Raw genomic sequence first — 15,886 nt, forward strand, 5'->3', positions numbered from 1 at the left:
TTAGATCCAGGTTCCGGAAACCCAGCCTGGAATCCTCTTGTGATTTCTCATGCTTATGCATTTTTCCCAAATTGTGAACAAAATGCCCTGGGTTGAAGGGAAAATTTTGAGCCTAACACCAGGCATGCGGAGATAGTAGGCCAGATATTCAGAAGATATGGGGGAGGAATCCTCTTCTTGTGATGAGGAGCTCATTGAGTCAACCATCCATATTGCTCTTGCTCCACTTTGCTGCAGCAGATCCTCTGATCCTGCCCTGACTGATGCCCTCTGCCCTCTTCTATGCTGTCACTGGAGCTAGTCACACCATGTGCTTCATAATGTGACGTGACATGACTGCAATCTTCCTGGGAAGTGGCCTTGCATATGGTTCACCTGTCCCAGAGGAAGCGCTCCGTTTCTGTGGAGTCCCTCTGCAGTGGAGCAGGGAGGTTCTTAGTTGTTTTGACCCCTAAAATCACTTAAACTCTCACTTGCTTTTTCTGGCTCACACATCATATACTACCTTCAACAAATTGTATGTGATGCTGCCACAGTAATTACCCTCAAGCTCTTTAAATTAAAAATTCATCTCCAGAATAATTGGGTGAAACATCCTCTGAAATCAATGGGAATTGTTTACTTATGCCAGATGTGAATTTAGCCCTCTGTTTCCAGTCATAGCCTCTGTGCATTTCAAAACTAAATCCAAGTGGTTTTTATAGTTTTCTTCTGTATGAGGTGCAGTAAAGCACTCCTATAATAATTTCCCACCAATGTATTAATCAATAGATCCCTTTTATTATAGGTCAGCATCCGTTTGTTAGATTGCTAAATCTTGTCCAACTGGTATCATTTTCTTTTCAGAAAACTTTTGACTTTTGTTATATTTTCACCATGTTGCCTACTTTTGATCTCAAGCAACTTGTTAGCCTTTGAGGCTGTGTCCTTCTCTGTGGTTGAAATTCTATCTCCAGACTTGACATGAGTGAGTTATTTAATATCAGTGGGACTTCCCATATTAGTGCTGTCCAGTGTGAATACAGGTTGAAGAATCAGGTCCTCACTTACTTCTAATTCTCCCATGATAACTGACAGTGCTACATATTTGAGTGTGGAATGATGTGGCACTGTGACCTAAGCTTCCAAGTCTACAGTTAGGCATTCTTCCCCTTTATCGGTTAGTGCTTTGCCATCACAGAATAAAACCTATTAATCTATTCTAGGTATTTATAGGGTTCACAAATAGAAAACTGAGGGGGAGAGGTTATGGCCCTAATCCTGCAAACACTTTTATGCACTTTGGTTAACTTTATCACCATGAATAAATCAATGGGATTACTTGTGGTAGTGAAAATAAGCATGTTTAAGTGTTTGCAGGATGAATGCATAAGCAGTCTGGCAGATCTGAGATCTGAGACCCAAGCCAGTGCCTTAACCATAAGTGCTAGAAGTAGGGGTACTTGGAGTTGTTTCCATCATATACAGGGCTTACAGTTTGGTTCAATGGCTCTCAGCACCTCCACTATACAAATTGTTCCAGCACCTCCTGGCCTTATCCACAAAACTATTCTTCCTCTCCTTTTTTAACATCACCTCACCGTTTTTGTCCTTGAATTCCTACTGAACTGCAAACCTGTTCTACAGCTTCATAGCATGGTTAACCCTTCCTAGTGACATGCCTTTTAAACTTCTGTGCAATGTATTTAAATTTCACTTATAATGCTTTCTACTAAAATATTCTAAAAAAGATCACACTTCTTGATTAGATGGTAATAGGAAAATATTACAGGACTATTTTAGTGAACTTCTATTTTGGGTACCAAACTTTTTCTATAAATGCCCATCAAATGATTTTTTAAGAAGTTTTAATTTTCATTGTTAATTGCTGCTCATATTAGACTTAAACTTCTCTTATGAACTTTACCAACTCTCTTCTCACATCCTTCTTTCAGATCATCCAGAGTCTATCAGATGGTGGGTACTGCCCTTTTATCGTGTCTGCTTTTGAGAAGTATCCACTAGAAAGCATCTCATTTCTATGTCCAAAATAAAACATCCTGAAAAGTTAGTTGATTTCAAAGTTTTTGCCATCTGCTGTACTCTTTGTGTCCAATCTGTGTCTTGACAGAGCAGATGTGGTAGGATAGATTTCTGATTGACACCAGTGCTAATCTCAGACCAAGTTACTTCCATTTCATTTATAGCAGAGCAACATGAACCATCAGAAAGGTCATGTTTGATGAGGATCAGCTTCAGAGGAAACCACAGATCATGAATAATATTCTATAAAAAGAAATGGAAAAAGCTGAAAGTGCTAGAAAGGAAATTGAACATCAGTGTTTAATATGGTAGACTGTTAACTGATGCAATGGAAATGAAGATTTCTTTTGCAAAAGATGTGTACAAGTGAAAACTGGCCAGCTGTTCCTGTTATGTCATCCATCTCCATAATTTAGTTTAAAAACTCAAAAAAACCCACAAAGCAAAATCACTTTAGTATGCTCATACAATTCAGGATTTAAAATTTGTCCATTTATCTTGGTCTTGTCTTTTTGGCAGATCCTCTGCAGACTGTTCTCTCCTTTTCAAGAATTCTGCCAAAATTATGTCTATTCTTTGACTTGCTATTTTTGGTAGCTCAGAGCATTCATTCCATGTTGATCGCAAATATTGCAAAAATGGAACCAATTAAGTGCAAGTACCTCAGCCTAGATAGGGTACTTCTAAAAAGTTTAGATGTCTGTCTGAATGATCCAAATGGAATAGAAACCAAAAAGGAAACAAAAAACACCACTATTTTGCAGCTTTAAATATCCATACTGACTGTATTGACTCCTGATATCTGAAAGTGGATGTGATGCTGTTTTATTACACCATGTTTCTAATTGTTTGCCTCTAGATAAATGACCCACAGAGAGGGAGAGACCCAAAATAGTTTGCAAGAATCCTGTGATATAAAAGGTTTCACTAATATATCTGTTATAAAACCAGTTGGGATAGAAACTCCCAAAACCTTGAATCTCCCAGAATACAAACATTGTATGTGAGATTACAAAATAAATACTTGATTCTAATCCAGGTGTCAATGAAGATATTAGTTTTGGCAGATGCCACATCTAGGTCCCATTTACCCACAGCTTCCAGCCACCACAGTGGTGGGGGGAAACTATGAAGCCACAGCAGCAAAAGTCAGACAGTTCATGGCTTTCATGATTTATTTTGTTGCCCATGACCTGTCTGTGATTCTTACTAAAAAATAACCATGACAAATCTTAGCCTTAATTATAGGCCATAAACTGAAAAAATATACTCAAGAAAATGAAGGATCACTGGCATCCTTATGTCTATACATGCATACACAAATAACCAAAGAAGCCAACTTGGAATCATCCACCCACATGATAATGGGTAGACATCAGAAAATTAGACTGACAACTACAGTTAGTTTATTTAAACCAAGTAATGGTGGCTCTATTAAGAAGATGGCAGCCTACCTATGGAACCAGAAAAGCTATTACAAGAGGACAGAAGAATTGCTTCTTTGAAGGCTGGTGACCAGGTAAGAGTAGTAAGAGACAAATACAAAGGTGTTCTAACATTTCTCTCTTATCTCATCTGGGATGGTTACCTTGGCCAAGATCTTCAACAACAGAAGCTTAAAGCAAGTTCTGCAAAGCTTCAGTCAAACTCCAAGAAACCCGTGTTTTGGCTAACCATAAATCAGATAATTAAGGTCTGACTTCCTTCATTTTCCTAACTCAGTTCCTCCTGCACTTTCTCTGCCATATCTACAATGATAATATTGTTTAACTCAATACCTTATTAGCTGAAACTGTACCTCTAAAGAAATATACCTTTCTAAGTGCCTCTTGGGATTTTTCAATTCATCATAGCTAGACCCTGTCTTAAAAACTTGCTATGGATAAATCTATAGTTTGGGTTATGTTGGAGCAACACACTGACTCCAGGCTTTCCTTCTTTGTATATTTTTAATGCTGCTTTCAGGTCATTCTGCTGGGAGCAGTGGTTGAGAAATGCAAATCAAGGGAGGTACAAAATATGCCTAGATATCCTCTTGGAAATTTTATAGCTTGATGTCTGGTTATGAACAGCACAGCAATTAAATATTGAGAAATGAAAGCTTTATAAAGATGATAGTTTGTTAACTAGGATATAATTGAGTAAATATGGAAGCATAAAAATGATTCTTTATATGCGAAGAAAAACCTCTAATGTAATTTCTTATTCCATGTTATTATAATAAAGTATGTTGTCTCCTAGAAGTTCTTATAAACTTCTCATGAACTGTTATAAAAAGTAGTAAAGTAATATCATTCAAGTAAAATTGCTTTGCAAAAGACAGGAAAACCATAACAAAATAGCATTTTCAAATCCGAGAGAGGTCAGCAGATCCCTGAGCTGAGATGACTGACGTGTGTGAAAAATGACTTATCTTTCTATTATGGATTGATACTTCAGAACTCTGACCCATTATGGATAGGACTCAAGTGTGCTGAGGTTTGCTAAAGCAAATAATGAGCGCTGCAAAGGCAGAATGAAAAAGTTAATATTGACAAAATAACTCAATGGTAGATGATCAACTTTTATTTTAAAAGGAGAATGTTTTTCTAAACTCCACTTTGTAAAGAGGGCTATACAGTATACCATAAAGACATGACAGCAGACCTATAATGATGGTGCTCTTCAGGTTTCATTAATACTTCAATATAATTCTATGAGACTTACAAAGCAAGTTAGACAGGAAATTCTTGGCCACTGTGACAATATAAATGAATGCTCCAAAAACTAATCAGTTTTCGAATGAATTTTGATACCAGGTAGCACTTTGAATTGGATGCTCTGAATAAGTATTTAACAAACAATTACAACATAGTTTGTTTGTTAACTATGTGGTTCAAATTGTTAATAACTGTCTTATTAGTTGATTTATGATAACTGGACTCTAGGCAGCAAAGACTCTAAATTTGGACAGCTGACTAGGTAGCTGCAATACCTGGGAATATGGCTGAGTTGACCTTATTAAACTGTTGTCAAGCAAAGAGCTTTGTGCAGTGTCAGACGTTCATGTCCCTCTCTCTTTTCTGCACCTCTTTACCCTAGGACCAGCATCACTTGAGTAACTCGAAACAATAGCCATGTTTGAAACTTTTGCACTTATCTCTCTTTCCCTTCACCAAAATCCCCCAAAACAAACAAACTTTGACTTGCCTACCTTACAAGGTGAGTAGTGAGGAATCAATCTTCCTGTAGTGCTTTGAAAACATTAAACCGCTAGGTAAAGTGCAAAAAGCTGACTCACTCTCTGGTGACTCTAAGCATTTATTTATTATTGCAGTATCGTTCCAAAGCCCCAGTTACAGTTTGGACATGATTGTGCTATGATCAGTGCTACACTGTAGGTAGGTATTTTCTGTCCCAAAGAATTTTACAGTGTAGAAAGGGTGGTGGTGGTGTGGCGGGGTGGGGGGGGTTAGTTGCCATCACCCTAATTGATTTGCTTGTATCTATGTGGCATGTTAGTTCTGTGGGTCTTTCTCTATATTTTATTTGTTAAACTTCAGGGTTTTTTGGTGATGGCAGTGAGTGGAAGTGGGGGAAAGGAAAGAATTGCTAGAGATGGGAGAAAGACAGTGAGGAGGATAATGGACAGGGAGACTGAAAGTGAGTAGCTGAAGGTTTGTGATGGTAGGAGTAGGTGAGGACGATGGGAGCAGAAAATGAGAAGAAATCCCAGAATCCAAGTTTCAGAGGTCAGTGAAAAGATGGTCAATTAGAGGCTTTTGAAAACGCTTCCTGGCTGCAGCTCCAGGTCCCCATGTTGGAGGGTAGGAAGAGAGGCCACAAGGCTTGGTGCCTCAGGAGGATCCCTTCTGGGTCTGGTAAGGAGTGGGAGAAGGCCCTATTTCCTCAGCTGTGTTAAGACCTGTATAATCTGCAAATGGCTTCTGGTGTGCAACAGTAATTCTATTGGTCCTACAGACTTCATGTTGCATAGTACGTGATAGTTCGTGCACAGACTGCCATTTACTATCTCCATATACCTACCACTCCTTTATAGTTTTCTATATATATATTTTCTGTAACAGAGCATACCTGTTCTGGGGAAGAAATCCAAAAAGACTTCCATAATGCACACTCTACCAAAAAAAAACAAAACTGCAGCTACTGCTGTTATTTACACTGTGGGCAAGGGGAAGGAAGATCACTGGTCCTAATGTCTCAGGAGGATCTCTGGGTGATGGAGGTAGTGGGAATCTTGGAAGGCTCTTTGTAAAATATATATAGTGTGTGGAAAGTGATTAGCTTATTACTGTGCTAGCCACTATATAGCATGAGTATGTCAATAGATAAATATGACCCCCTCATCCATGGTGCCCTGTTATGGTCTTCAATTCTGACTGATTAGTAGGAATGAGCGAGGTGTTGATGCTCAAATTAATAAACTTAACCAAAACACCTTTTCACATAAATGTACAGCAAACCATTTTTGTGTTGAATCCTTTCATACTTTGAAGTGTGGCCTGTGTTGTACAGCATGTACCTATGTCTGAAAATATATAGCTCCATCTCCAATGTTCGGTGCTCCTTGTTGGGTTTTTTTGGTCAGGTATTTGGAAGTTTCAGTGTCTCCTCTTAACTCAGGCATGAATGGATTTTTCCACTCTTATCATTTCTGGTGTTTTGCTTTCTTTTGGGAGTGAACTTTTTTATTTGGGATTTTCATAAAATCTTTCTTTACAGTTGTCATAACCTTAGTCCCAGATTTGGACCTTAGCGTCCAAAATATGGGGGTTAGCATGAAAACCTCCAAGCTTAGCTACCAGCTTGGACCTGGTACTTGCTGCCACCACCCAAAAAATTAGAGTGTTTTGGGGCACTCTGGTCCCCCTGAAAAACCTTCCCTGGGGACCCCAAGACCCAAATCCCTTGAGTCTCACAACAAAGGGAAATAATCCTTTTTCCCTTCCCCCCTCCAGGTGCTCCTGGAGAGATACACAGACACAAGCTCTGTGAATCCAAACAGAGTGACTCCCCCTCTCCGTTTCCAGTCCTGGAAACAAAAGCACTTTCCTCTTCACCCAGAGGGAATGCAAAATCAGGCTAGCCAATTCAACACACACAGATCTCCCCTGATTTCTTCCTCCCACCAATTCCCTGGTGAGTACAGACTCAATTTCCCTGAAGTAAAGAAAAACTCCAACAGGTCTTAAAAGAAAGCTTTATATAAAAAAGAAAGAAAAAATACATACAAATGGTCTCTCTGTATTAAGGTGACGAATACAGGGTCAATTGCTTAAAAGAATATTGAATAAACAGCCTTATTCAAAAAGAATACAAATCAAAGCACTCCAGCACTTATATTCATGCAAATACCAAAGAAAAGAAACCATATAACTTACTATCTGATCTCTTTGTCCTTACTTTAGAAACAGAAGACTAGAAAGTAGAAACTACTTCTCCAAAGCCCAGAGAAAGCAGGCAGCCAGAAAACAAAGACTCAGACACAAACTTCCCTCCACCCAGAGTTGAAAAAATCCGGTTTCCTGATTGGTCCTCTGGTCAGGTGCTTCAGGTGAAAGAGACATTAACCCTTAGCTATCTGTTTATGACAACAGTATAAAGGAAAATATTTGATATTGCATGAGCAAAGAGGCCAGAGGTGATTGGTAGTGTAGATCGTTACTTGCTTCATAGAATAGTGTGCAGATGAAGACAAAGTAAAATCTTTATATTGGCTACTTTTGCCTCAATTTTTGACCAAGAATTACCTCTTTTAGGGATGAGGTTTTCAGTCATTGTCCTCCTACATTGTAGGGATTGCAGATGCTTTGTGAAAAACCACTATATATTTGCCTTTGTGCACTCTTTGCTAAGGCTGCCAAAGTCATTTAATTTAAGGGAACTCAAGCTGAACTTAATTTGTCTCAGATTAAAGATCAGCACTTTATTTACTAACTCCAGAGAGCCATTGGTGCATCTTCTTCTGCTTCAAAGCAAAATATGGCTTGGATGTTCCCTTGGAAGGTCCTCAGATTGACTTGTAACTCTCTGGGCGATCTTCATCACTGTTCCAATTCCCTAGTCTCTCTAAATCTTCACCTGCATCTGAGGCGAGGGTGGAAGGAAGCTGACTAAGCAGGGCTGGCTCTAAGTGGCAAAGGGGGGAAAAAAAAGATGCCTCTGAAGAAGGGACCACCCAGCAGGGGCGGCTCCAGGCACCAGAGCAGCAAGCGCATGCCTGGGGCGGCAAGCTGTGGGGGGCAGCTTGCCGGTCGCTGTGAGGGCAACAGTCAGGCAGCCTTTGGCAGCATTTCTGCGGGAGGTCTGCCGGTCCCACGGCTTCAGTGGAAATTCAGCAGCGGGTATGCCGAAGGCACAGGGCTGGCAGATCACCCGCAGAAACGCTGCCGCATCCATGTGACTAGCATGCTACCAAAGGCCGCCTGACTGCCATGCTTGGAGTGTCGCAAAACATAGAGCTATCCCTGCTGCCCAGGAAGCCGCCCTTTCTCATTTGTCACCCCAGCACATGCTTGCTAGGCTGGTGCCTAGAGCCGGCCCTGTGACTAAGCTACCTTTCCATTCCCCTGACCTGAAGGCAGGCTAGGGGCCACTTGTGCAGTCTGTTTAAAAGCATAAGTTCTGCATAAGCAGATTCTATGGCTCTTTTCTAGCCTGTGCTTATCACCACCTTGCATACCTTCCTACCTAGGGCCAGCAATGAGCATTTGCCCTCTATTGCCATTCAGCTAGCTGTTTTCCCACACAGCCTCACTATGGGCCTTTTAGTGGGGGAAGCTTTGCATTGGCTCTCCACGCCTCGATGAATTTCACCCTTAGTACTGTATGCTGTATCTGTTTTTCTTCTGGCTGGATTAGTCACTGTACTATCAAAACCAGGATTAAATGTCACTTAATTTCTGGTTTTCATTTTGCACATTTTTTTTACAGTTCTGCAAATTTAAATATGGCTCCTTTTGGCAGTAATACAATAATTTAGCAGAAATATCTCAGGATTTACCCAATGTTAATCTTTGGTTTGGCCAGAAAAGTACAATCTTTGGCATTAAATTTAATATTTCTCTCAAAAGAAATAAACTGATTACTTTCTGCATTTTTTAGTGGACTACTACACATTTTAATACCTCTTGCAATCTGAGGGATAGCCCAAAATCTACGGTTGTTTCCACAGCCACGGTTTGCTTCAAATCTAGTGACATCCCATGGAAAAATCTTCACCTTTTTACATCAAGAGTAAGCTTTTAGTTTCCTGATGTTTTACAAATATTTTGGTTTCTCTCAGTAGTACAGCAGTGTGCTCTATGAAGCTAGTCTGCCAAAGTCTCTAAACAAACTAAATAGCAAAAACACAGATATTTTACCACCATAATATGTCTTGCAGAGAACGCTGTATTCTGAATTTCTCTCTCCTAGCTATTTTAAGGAGTGTGCTAATCTGATGTAGCCTAGCCCAACAGCTTAGAACATAAGAACAGCCAAAGGTCCATCTAGCCCAGTATCCTGTCTGCTCACCGTGGCCAATGCCAGGTATCCCAGAGGGAATGAACAGAACAGGTAATCAAGTGATCCATCCCATTGCCTATTTCCAGCTTCTGGCAAACAGAGGCTAGGGACACCATACCTGTTCATCCTGGCTAGCTGCCATTGATGGTCATATCCTCCATGAACTTATCCATCTATTTTTTGAACCCTGTTATAGTCTTAGCCGTCACAAGATCCTCTGGCAATGAGTTCCACAAGTTGACTGTGTGTTAGGTGAAAAAATACTTCCTTCTGTTTGTTTTAAATCTGCTGCCTATTAATTTCATTTGATGACCCCTAGTTCTTGTGTCATGAGAAGGAGCTGCAGCGGCACAGGAGCCAGCAAACAGAGCTGCTAACAGGGGAGTTTCAGTGGGAGTTTCCAGGGGGAGTTTCCAGGGGGAGGTTACAGGGGAGACCAAGGCAGAGAAACCAGGAAGTCAGACAAGGGAAGGGGCAGGGATCTGCCAGCAGCCCAGTGCTTGTTGGTGGCCTGTGGCGCGGTGTGAGGCGTGGATTGCCAAGCACAGAGTTGGAAGGGTATGATTGAGGCAGAGGCAGCAGGTAGAGACACACTGAGGATGACCGGATGCGGTAGCTGTGGCATGTACATGGTCCTGGAGGGGGCACCTGAAAGGAGTTTCGTCTGCATGAAGTGCCGCCTGATAGAGCTGCTGGAAGAAAAGATAAGAGGACTGGAGATGCAGGTGGAAACTCTGGCTGAGTTTAGAAGGGGGTTTGAGCAGATGATGGAACACAGACATGATGAGGCACAGGGGATAAGCTCAGACTAGCGGATAGAAGCAGGACCAAAGAACTCTGAGGAGGGGCTGCTGGGTGAGGAAAGTGGACGGTGGAAGCATGTGACTAGGAGAACCAGGCAGAGGAAAAGACGGGCCAGCGATGGAGAAATAGAACTCAGGAACAGGTTTGCTGAGTTGGAAAATGAAGATGGAGCACAGCAGGCTGCTGAAGGAGAGAGGGCAAGGAAAAAGAGACGAGCAGCTAGTCCTGCAGAAGGAGGGGAGGAGTCAATGGAGGCGACACCAAGTATGAGCCCTAGGAGGATTGTAAGGGCGAATACAAATCGAGAGGACTTGCGGCCAGCTGGTGTGGGGGATAGACCGGAGAATCACACTGTCGCCAGGAAAAGGCAAGTCTACGTGATTGGAGACTCTTTACTGAGAAGAATAGACAGGCCTGTAACTAGACCTGATCGGGAGAACAGAAGGGTGTGCTGTTTGCCAGGGGCTAAGATACAGGATGTGGACCTGAGGCTGAATGGGATCCTAGTGGGAGCGGGAAAGAATCCGTTGATTGTCCTTCATGTGGGAAAGAATGATACGGCTAGTTACTCGCTGGACTGTATCAAGGAGGACTATGCCAGACTGGGGAAGACGCTCAAAGAAATCGAGGCTCAGGTGATCTTCAGTGGGATTCTGCCGGTTCCTAGAGCAAGGCGACGAAGGAGTGACAAGATTATGGCGATCAACAGATGGCTCAGGCATTGGTGTTGTAAGGAGGGCTTTGGGATGTACGGTCATTGGGAAGCGTTTACGGATAGACAACTGTTCGCTCAGGATGGACTTCATCTAAGCAAGGAGGGAAATAGAATTCTAGGATGGAGGCTTGCTGACCTCATCAAGAGAGCTTTAAACTAGGAAGTTGGGGGAGATGGTTGGGAGATGTTCAGGAGATCTCCACGCCGGAATATAACCTGGAGAGGGAAGTAAACAAAGTGAGAGGGGATACCCTTGCGGACCAAAGAATTGATCCAAGGAGGAATAGTGGAGTAGAAACCAGATTAATGGGTGATGCTGGTGGTAGAAGGTCTGTGCACGACGGGGGAAAGAATGTCACTGACGCCAAACGCCAAAAATTAAAATGTCTGTACACTAATGCGAGGAGCCTAGGTAACAAGATGGAGGAACTGGAGCTACTGGTGCAGGAAGTGAAACCGGATATTATAGGGATAACAGAAACCTGGTGGAATAGTACTCATGACTGGAGTACAGGTATTGAAGGCTATGTGCTGTTTAGAAAAGACAGGAAGAAAGGCAAAGGTGGTGGAGTAACCTTGTACATCCATGATGAGATTAACTGTAATGAAATAAGAAGCGATGGAATGGATAAGACAGAATCTGTCTGGGCAAAAATCACACTGGGTAAAAAAGCAACTAGAGCATCCCCTGAGACAGTGCTTGGGGTGTGCTATAGACCACCGGGATCTGGATAGAGACCTCTTTAATGTCTTTAATGAAGTAAACACAAAGGGGAAATGTATGATTATGGGAGACTTCAACTTCCCGGATATAGACTGGAGGACGAGTGCTTGCAAGAATAATAGGGGTCAGATTTTTCTGGATGTGATAGCGGATGGATTTCTTCATCAAGTAGTTGAAGTACCTATGAGAGGGGATGCCATTTTAGATTTGGTTTTGGTGAGCAGTGAGGACCTCGTAGAAGAAATGGTGGTAGGGGACAACCTTGGTTCGAGTGATCGTGAGCTGATTCAGTTCAAACTAGATGGAAGGATAAACGAATGTAGATCTGGGATTAGGGTTTTTGACATCTCGAGGGCTAACTTTAAAGAGTTAAGGAAATTAGTTAGGGAAGTGGATTGGATGGAGGAACTTGTGGATTTAAATGCGGAGGAGGCCTGGAATTACTTTAAGTCGCAGCTGCGGAAATTGTCGGAAGCCTGCATCCCAAGAAAGGGGAAAAAAAACATGGGCAGGAGTTGTAGGCCAAGCTGGATGAGCAAGCAACTCAGAGAGGGGATTAGGAAAAAGCAGAAAGCTTACAGGGAGTGGAAGAAAGGCGGGATTAGCAAGGGAAGCTACCTTGGTGAGGTCAGAACATGTAGGGATAAAGTGAGGAAGGCTAAAAGCCGCATTGAACTGGACCTTGCAAAGGGAATCAAAACCAACAGTAAAAGGTTCTACAGCCACATAAATAAGAAGAAAACAAAGAAAGAAGAAGTGGGGCCGCTATACACTGAGGATGGAATGGAGGTTAAGGATAACCTAGGCATGGCCCAATATCTAAATAAGTACTTTGCCTCAGTTTTTAATAAGACTAGTGAGGAGTTTAGCGATGATGGAGGGATGATAAAGGGGAATGTGGATATGGAGGTGGATATTACCGCAACTGAGGTAGAGGCCAAACTTGAACAGCTTAATGGGACAAAATCGGAGGGCCCGGACAATCTCCATCCGAGGATATTAAAGGAACTGGCGCGTGAAATTGCGAGCCCGTTAGCGAGAATTTTTAAGCAATCGATAAACTCGGGGGTTGTGCCGTATGACTGGAGAATTGCTAACGTAGTTCCTATTTTTAAGAAAGGGAATAAAAGTGATCCGGGTAATTATAGGCCTGTTAGCTTGACGTCTGTAGTATGTAAGGTCTTGGAAAAAATTTTAAGGGAGAAAGTAGTTAAGGACATAGAGGTCAATGGTAATTGGGACGAATTGCAACATGGATTTACTAAAGGTAGATCGTGCCAAACCAATCTGATCTCCTTCTTTGAGAAGGTGGTGGATTACTTAGATAAAGGAAATGCGGTAGATCTAATTTACCTCGATTTCAGTAAGGCGTTTGACACGGTTCCACATGGGGAACTGTTAGTTAAATTGGAAAAGATGGGGATGAATATGAAAGTTGTAAGGTGGATAAGGAACTGGTTAAAGGGGAGACTCCAGCGGGTCGTATTGAAGGGTGAACTGTCAGGCAGGAAGGAGGTTACTAGTGGAGTCCCTCAAGGATCGGTTTTGGGACCGATCTTATTTAACCTTTTTATTACTGACCTTGGCACAAAGAGCGGGAATGTGCTAATAAAGTTTGCGGATGACACAAAGCTGGGGGGTATTGCTAACACGGAGAAGGACAGGGATACTATTCAGGAAGATCTGGACCACCTTGTAAACTGGAGTAATAGTAATAGGATGAAATACAATAGTGAAAAGTGCAAGGTCATGCACTTAGGGATTAATAATAAGAATTTTAGATATACGTTGGGGATGCATCAGTTGGAAGCGACAGAGGAGGAGAAGGACCTTGGGGTATTGGTTGATAGCAGGATGACTATGAGCCGCCAATGTGATACGGCTGTTAAAAAAGCAAATGCGATTTTAGGATGCATCAGGTGAGGTATTTCCAGCAAGGATAAGGAGGTGTTAGTACGGTTATATAAGGCGCTGGTGAGACCCCATCTGGAATATTGTGTGCAGTTCTGGTGTCCCATGTTCAAGAAGGATGAATTCAAACTGGAACAGGTCCAGAGACGGGCTACTAGGATGATCCGAGGAATGGAAAACCTGCCTTATGAAAGGAGACTCAAAGAGCTTGGCTTGTTTAGCCTGGCCAAAAGAAGGCTGCGGGGGGATATGCTTGCTCTATATAAATATATAAGGGGGGTTAACGTTAGGGAGGGAGAGGAATTATTTAAGTTTAGTACTAATGTAGGCACGAGGACGAATGGGTATAAACTGGATATTAGGAAGTTTAGACTTGAAATTAGACGAAGGTTTCTAACCATTAGGGGAGTGAAGTTCTGGAACAGCCTTCCGAGGGAAGTAGTGGGGGCAAAAGACTTATCTGGCTTTAAGACTAAGCTTGATAAGTATATGGAGGGGATGTTATGATAGGATAGTTTAATTTGGACAATTGATCTTGGATTATCACCAGATAAGTCTGCTCAATGGTCTGCGGGGAGATGTTGGATGGGATGGGAACTGAGTTACTGCAAAGAATTCCTTCTTGGGTGCTGGCTGGTGTGTCTTGCCCACATGCCCAGGGTTTAGCTGATCACCATATTTGGGGTCGGGAAGGAATTTTCCTCCAGGGCGGATTGGCAGGGGCCCTGGAGGTTTTTCGCCTTCCCCTGCAGCGTGGGGCATGGGTCGCTTGCTGGTGGATTCTCTGCAGCTTGAGGTCTTCAAACCAATTTTGAGGATTTCAGTAACTCAGCCCTGGGTTAGGGGTTGTTATAAAAGTGGATGGGTAGGGTTCTGTGGCCTGCCTTGTGCAGGAGGTCAGACTAGATGATCATATTTGACCTGTGAGTCTATGAGTAAATAACACTTCTGTCTTTACTTTCTTAGTCATCTCTCTCTCCTCCTAGGACAGCTGTTCCATACCCCCAATAATTTTTGTTGCCCTTTTCTGAAACTTTTCAAATTCCAAGGTATCTCTTTTGTAGGGCTGCAATACAATTAAAAACAAAAAGTAATTGCATACCATTTATTTAAACATTTTTGGATGTTTTCTACACTTTCAAATATATATAAAACACAGAATACAAAGTGTACAGTGGTCACTTTATTTTTTTTATATATTTGCACTATAAATAAAGAAGTAATATTTTTCAATTCACCTAATACAAGTACTGTAGTGCAATCTCTTTATCATGAAAGTGTAATTTAGAACTGTAGAATTATGTACAAAAATAAACTGCATTCAAAAATAAATTAATGTAAAACTTTAGTGCCTACAAGTCCACTCATCCTTACTTCAGTCAATCGCTCAGACAAATAAGTTTGGTTACAATTTGCAGGCGATAATGCTGCCTGCTTCTTGTTTACAATGTCATCTGAAAGTGAGAACAGGCCTTCACATGGCACTGTTGTAGCTGGTGTTGCAAGATATTTATGTGCCAGATGTGCTAAAGATTCATATATATCCGTTCATGCTTCAACCACTATTCCACAGGACATGCACCCTTGCTGATGATAGGTTCTGCTCAATAATCATCCAAAACAGTATAGACTAAAGCAAGTTCATTTTCATCTTGTGAGTCGGATGCTACCAGCAGAAGGTTGGATTTTTCTTTTTTTGGTGGTTCAGGTTCTGTAGTTTCTGCCTCTGAGTGTTTCTCTTTTAAGACTTCTGAAAACATGCTGCACATCTCATCCCACTCAGATTTTGGACGGCACTTCAGATTCTTAAACCTTGGGTTGAGAACTGTAGCTATTTTTAGAAATTTCATATTGGTGCCTTCTTTGCGTTTTGTCAAATCTGCTGTGAAAGTGTTCTTAAAATGAACATGTGCTGGGTCATCATCTGAGACTGCTAGAACATTTAAAATATGGCAGAATGCAGGTAAAATGGAATAGGAGACATACAATTTTCCTCCAAGGAGTTCAATCACAAATTTAATTAACATATTACTTTTTTTAATGAGCATCATCAGCATGGAAGCATGAAGGGGCATCTGAATGTTTAGCATATCTGGCATGTAAATACCTTGCAATGCAGGTTATGTAAGTGCCACGTGAATGCCTGTTCTCACTTTCAGATGACATTGTAAATAGGAAATGAGCAGCATTATCTCCTATAAATG

The sequence above is a fragment of the Gopherus evgoodei genome, chromosome 11 (genome assembly GCF_007399415.2).
Source record: "Gopherus evgoodei ecotype Sinaloan lineage chromosome 11, rGopEvg1_v1.p, whole genome shotgun sequence".
Lineage (NCBI taxonomy): Eukaryota > Metazoa > Chordata > Testudines > Testudinidae > Gopherus > Gopherus evgoodei.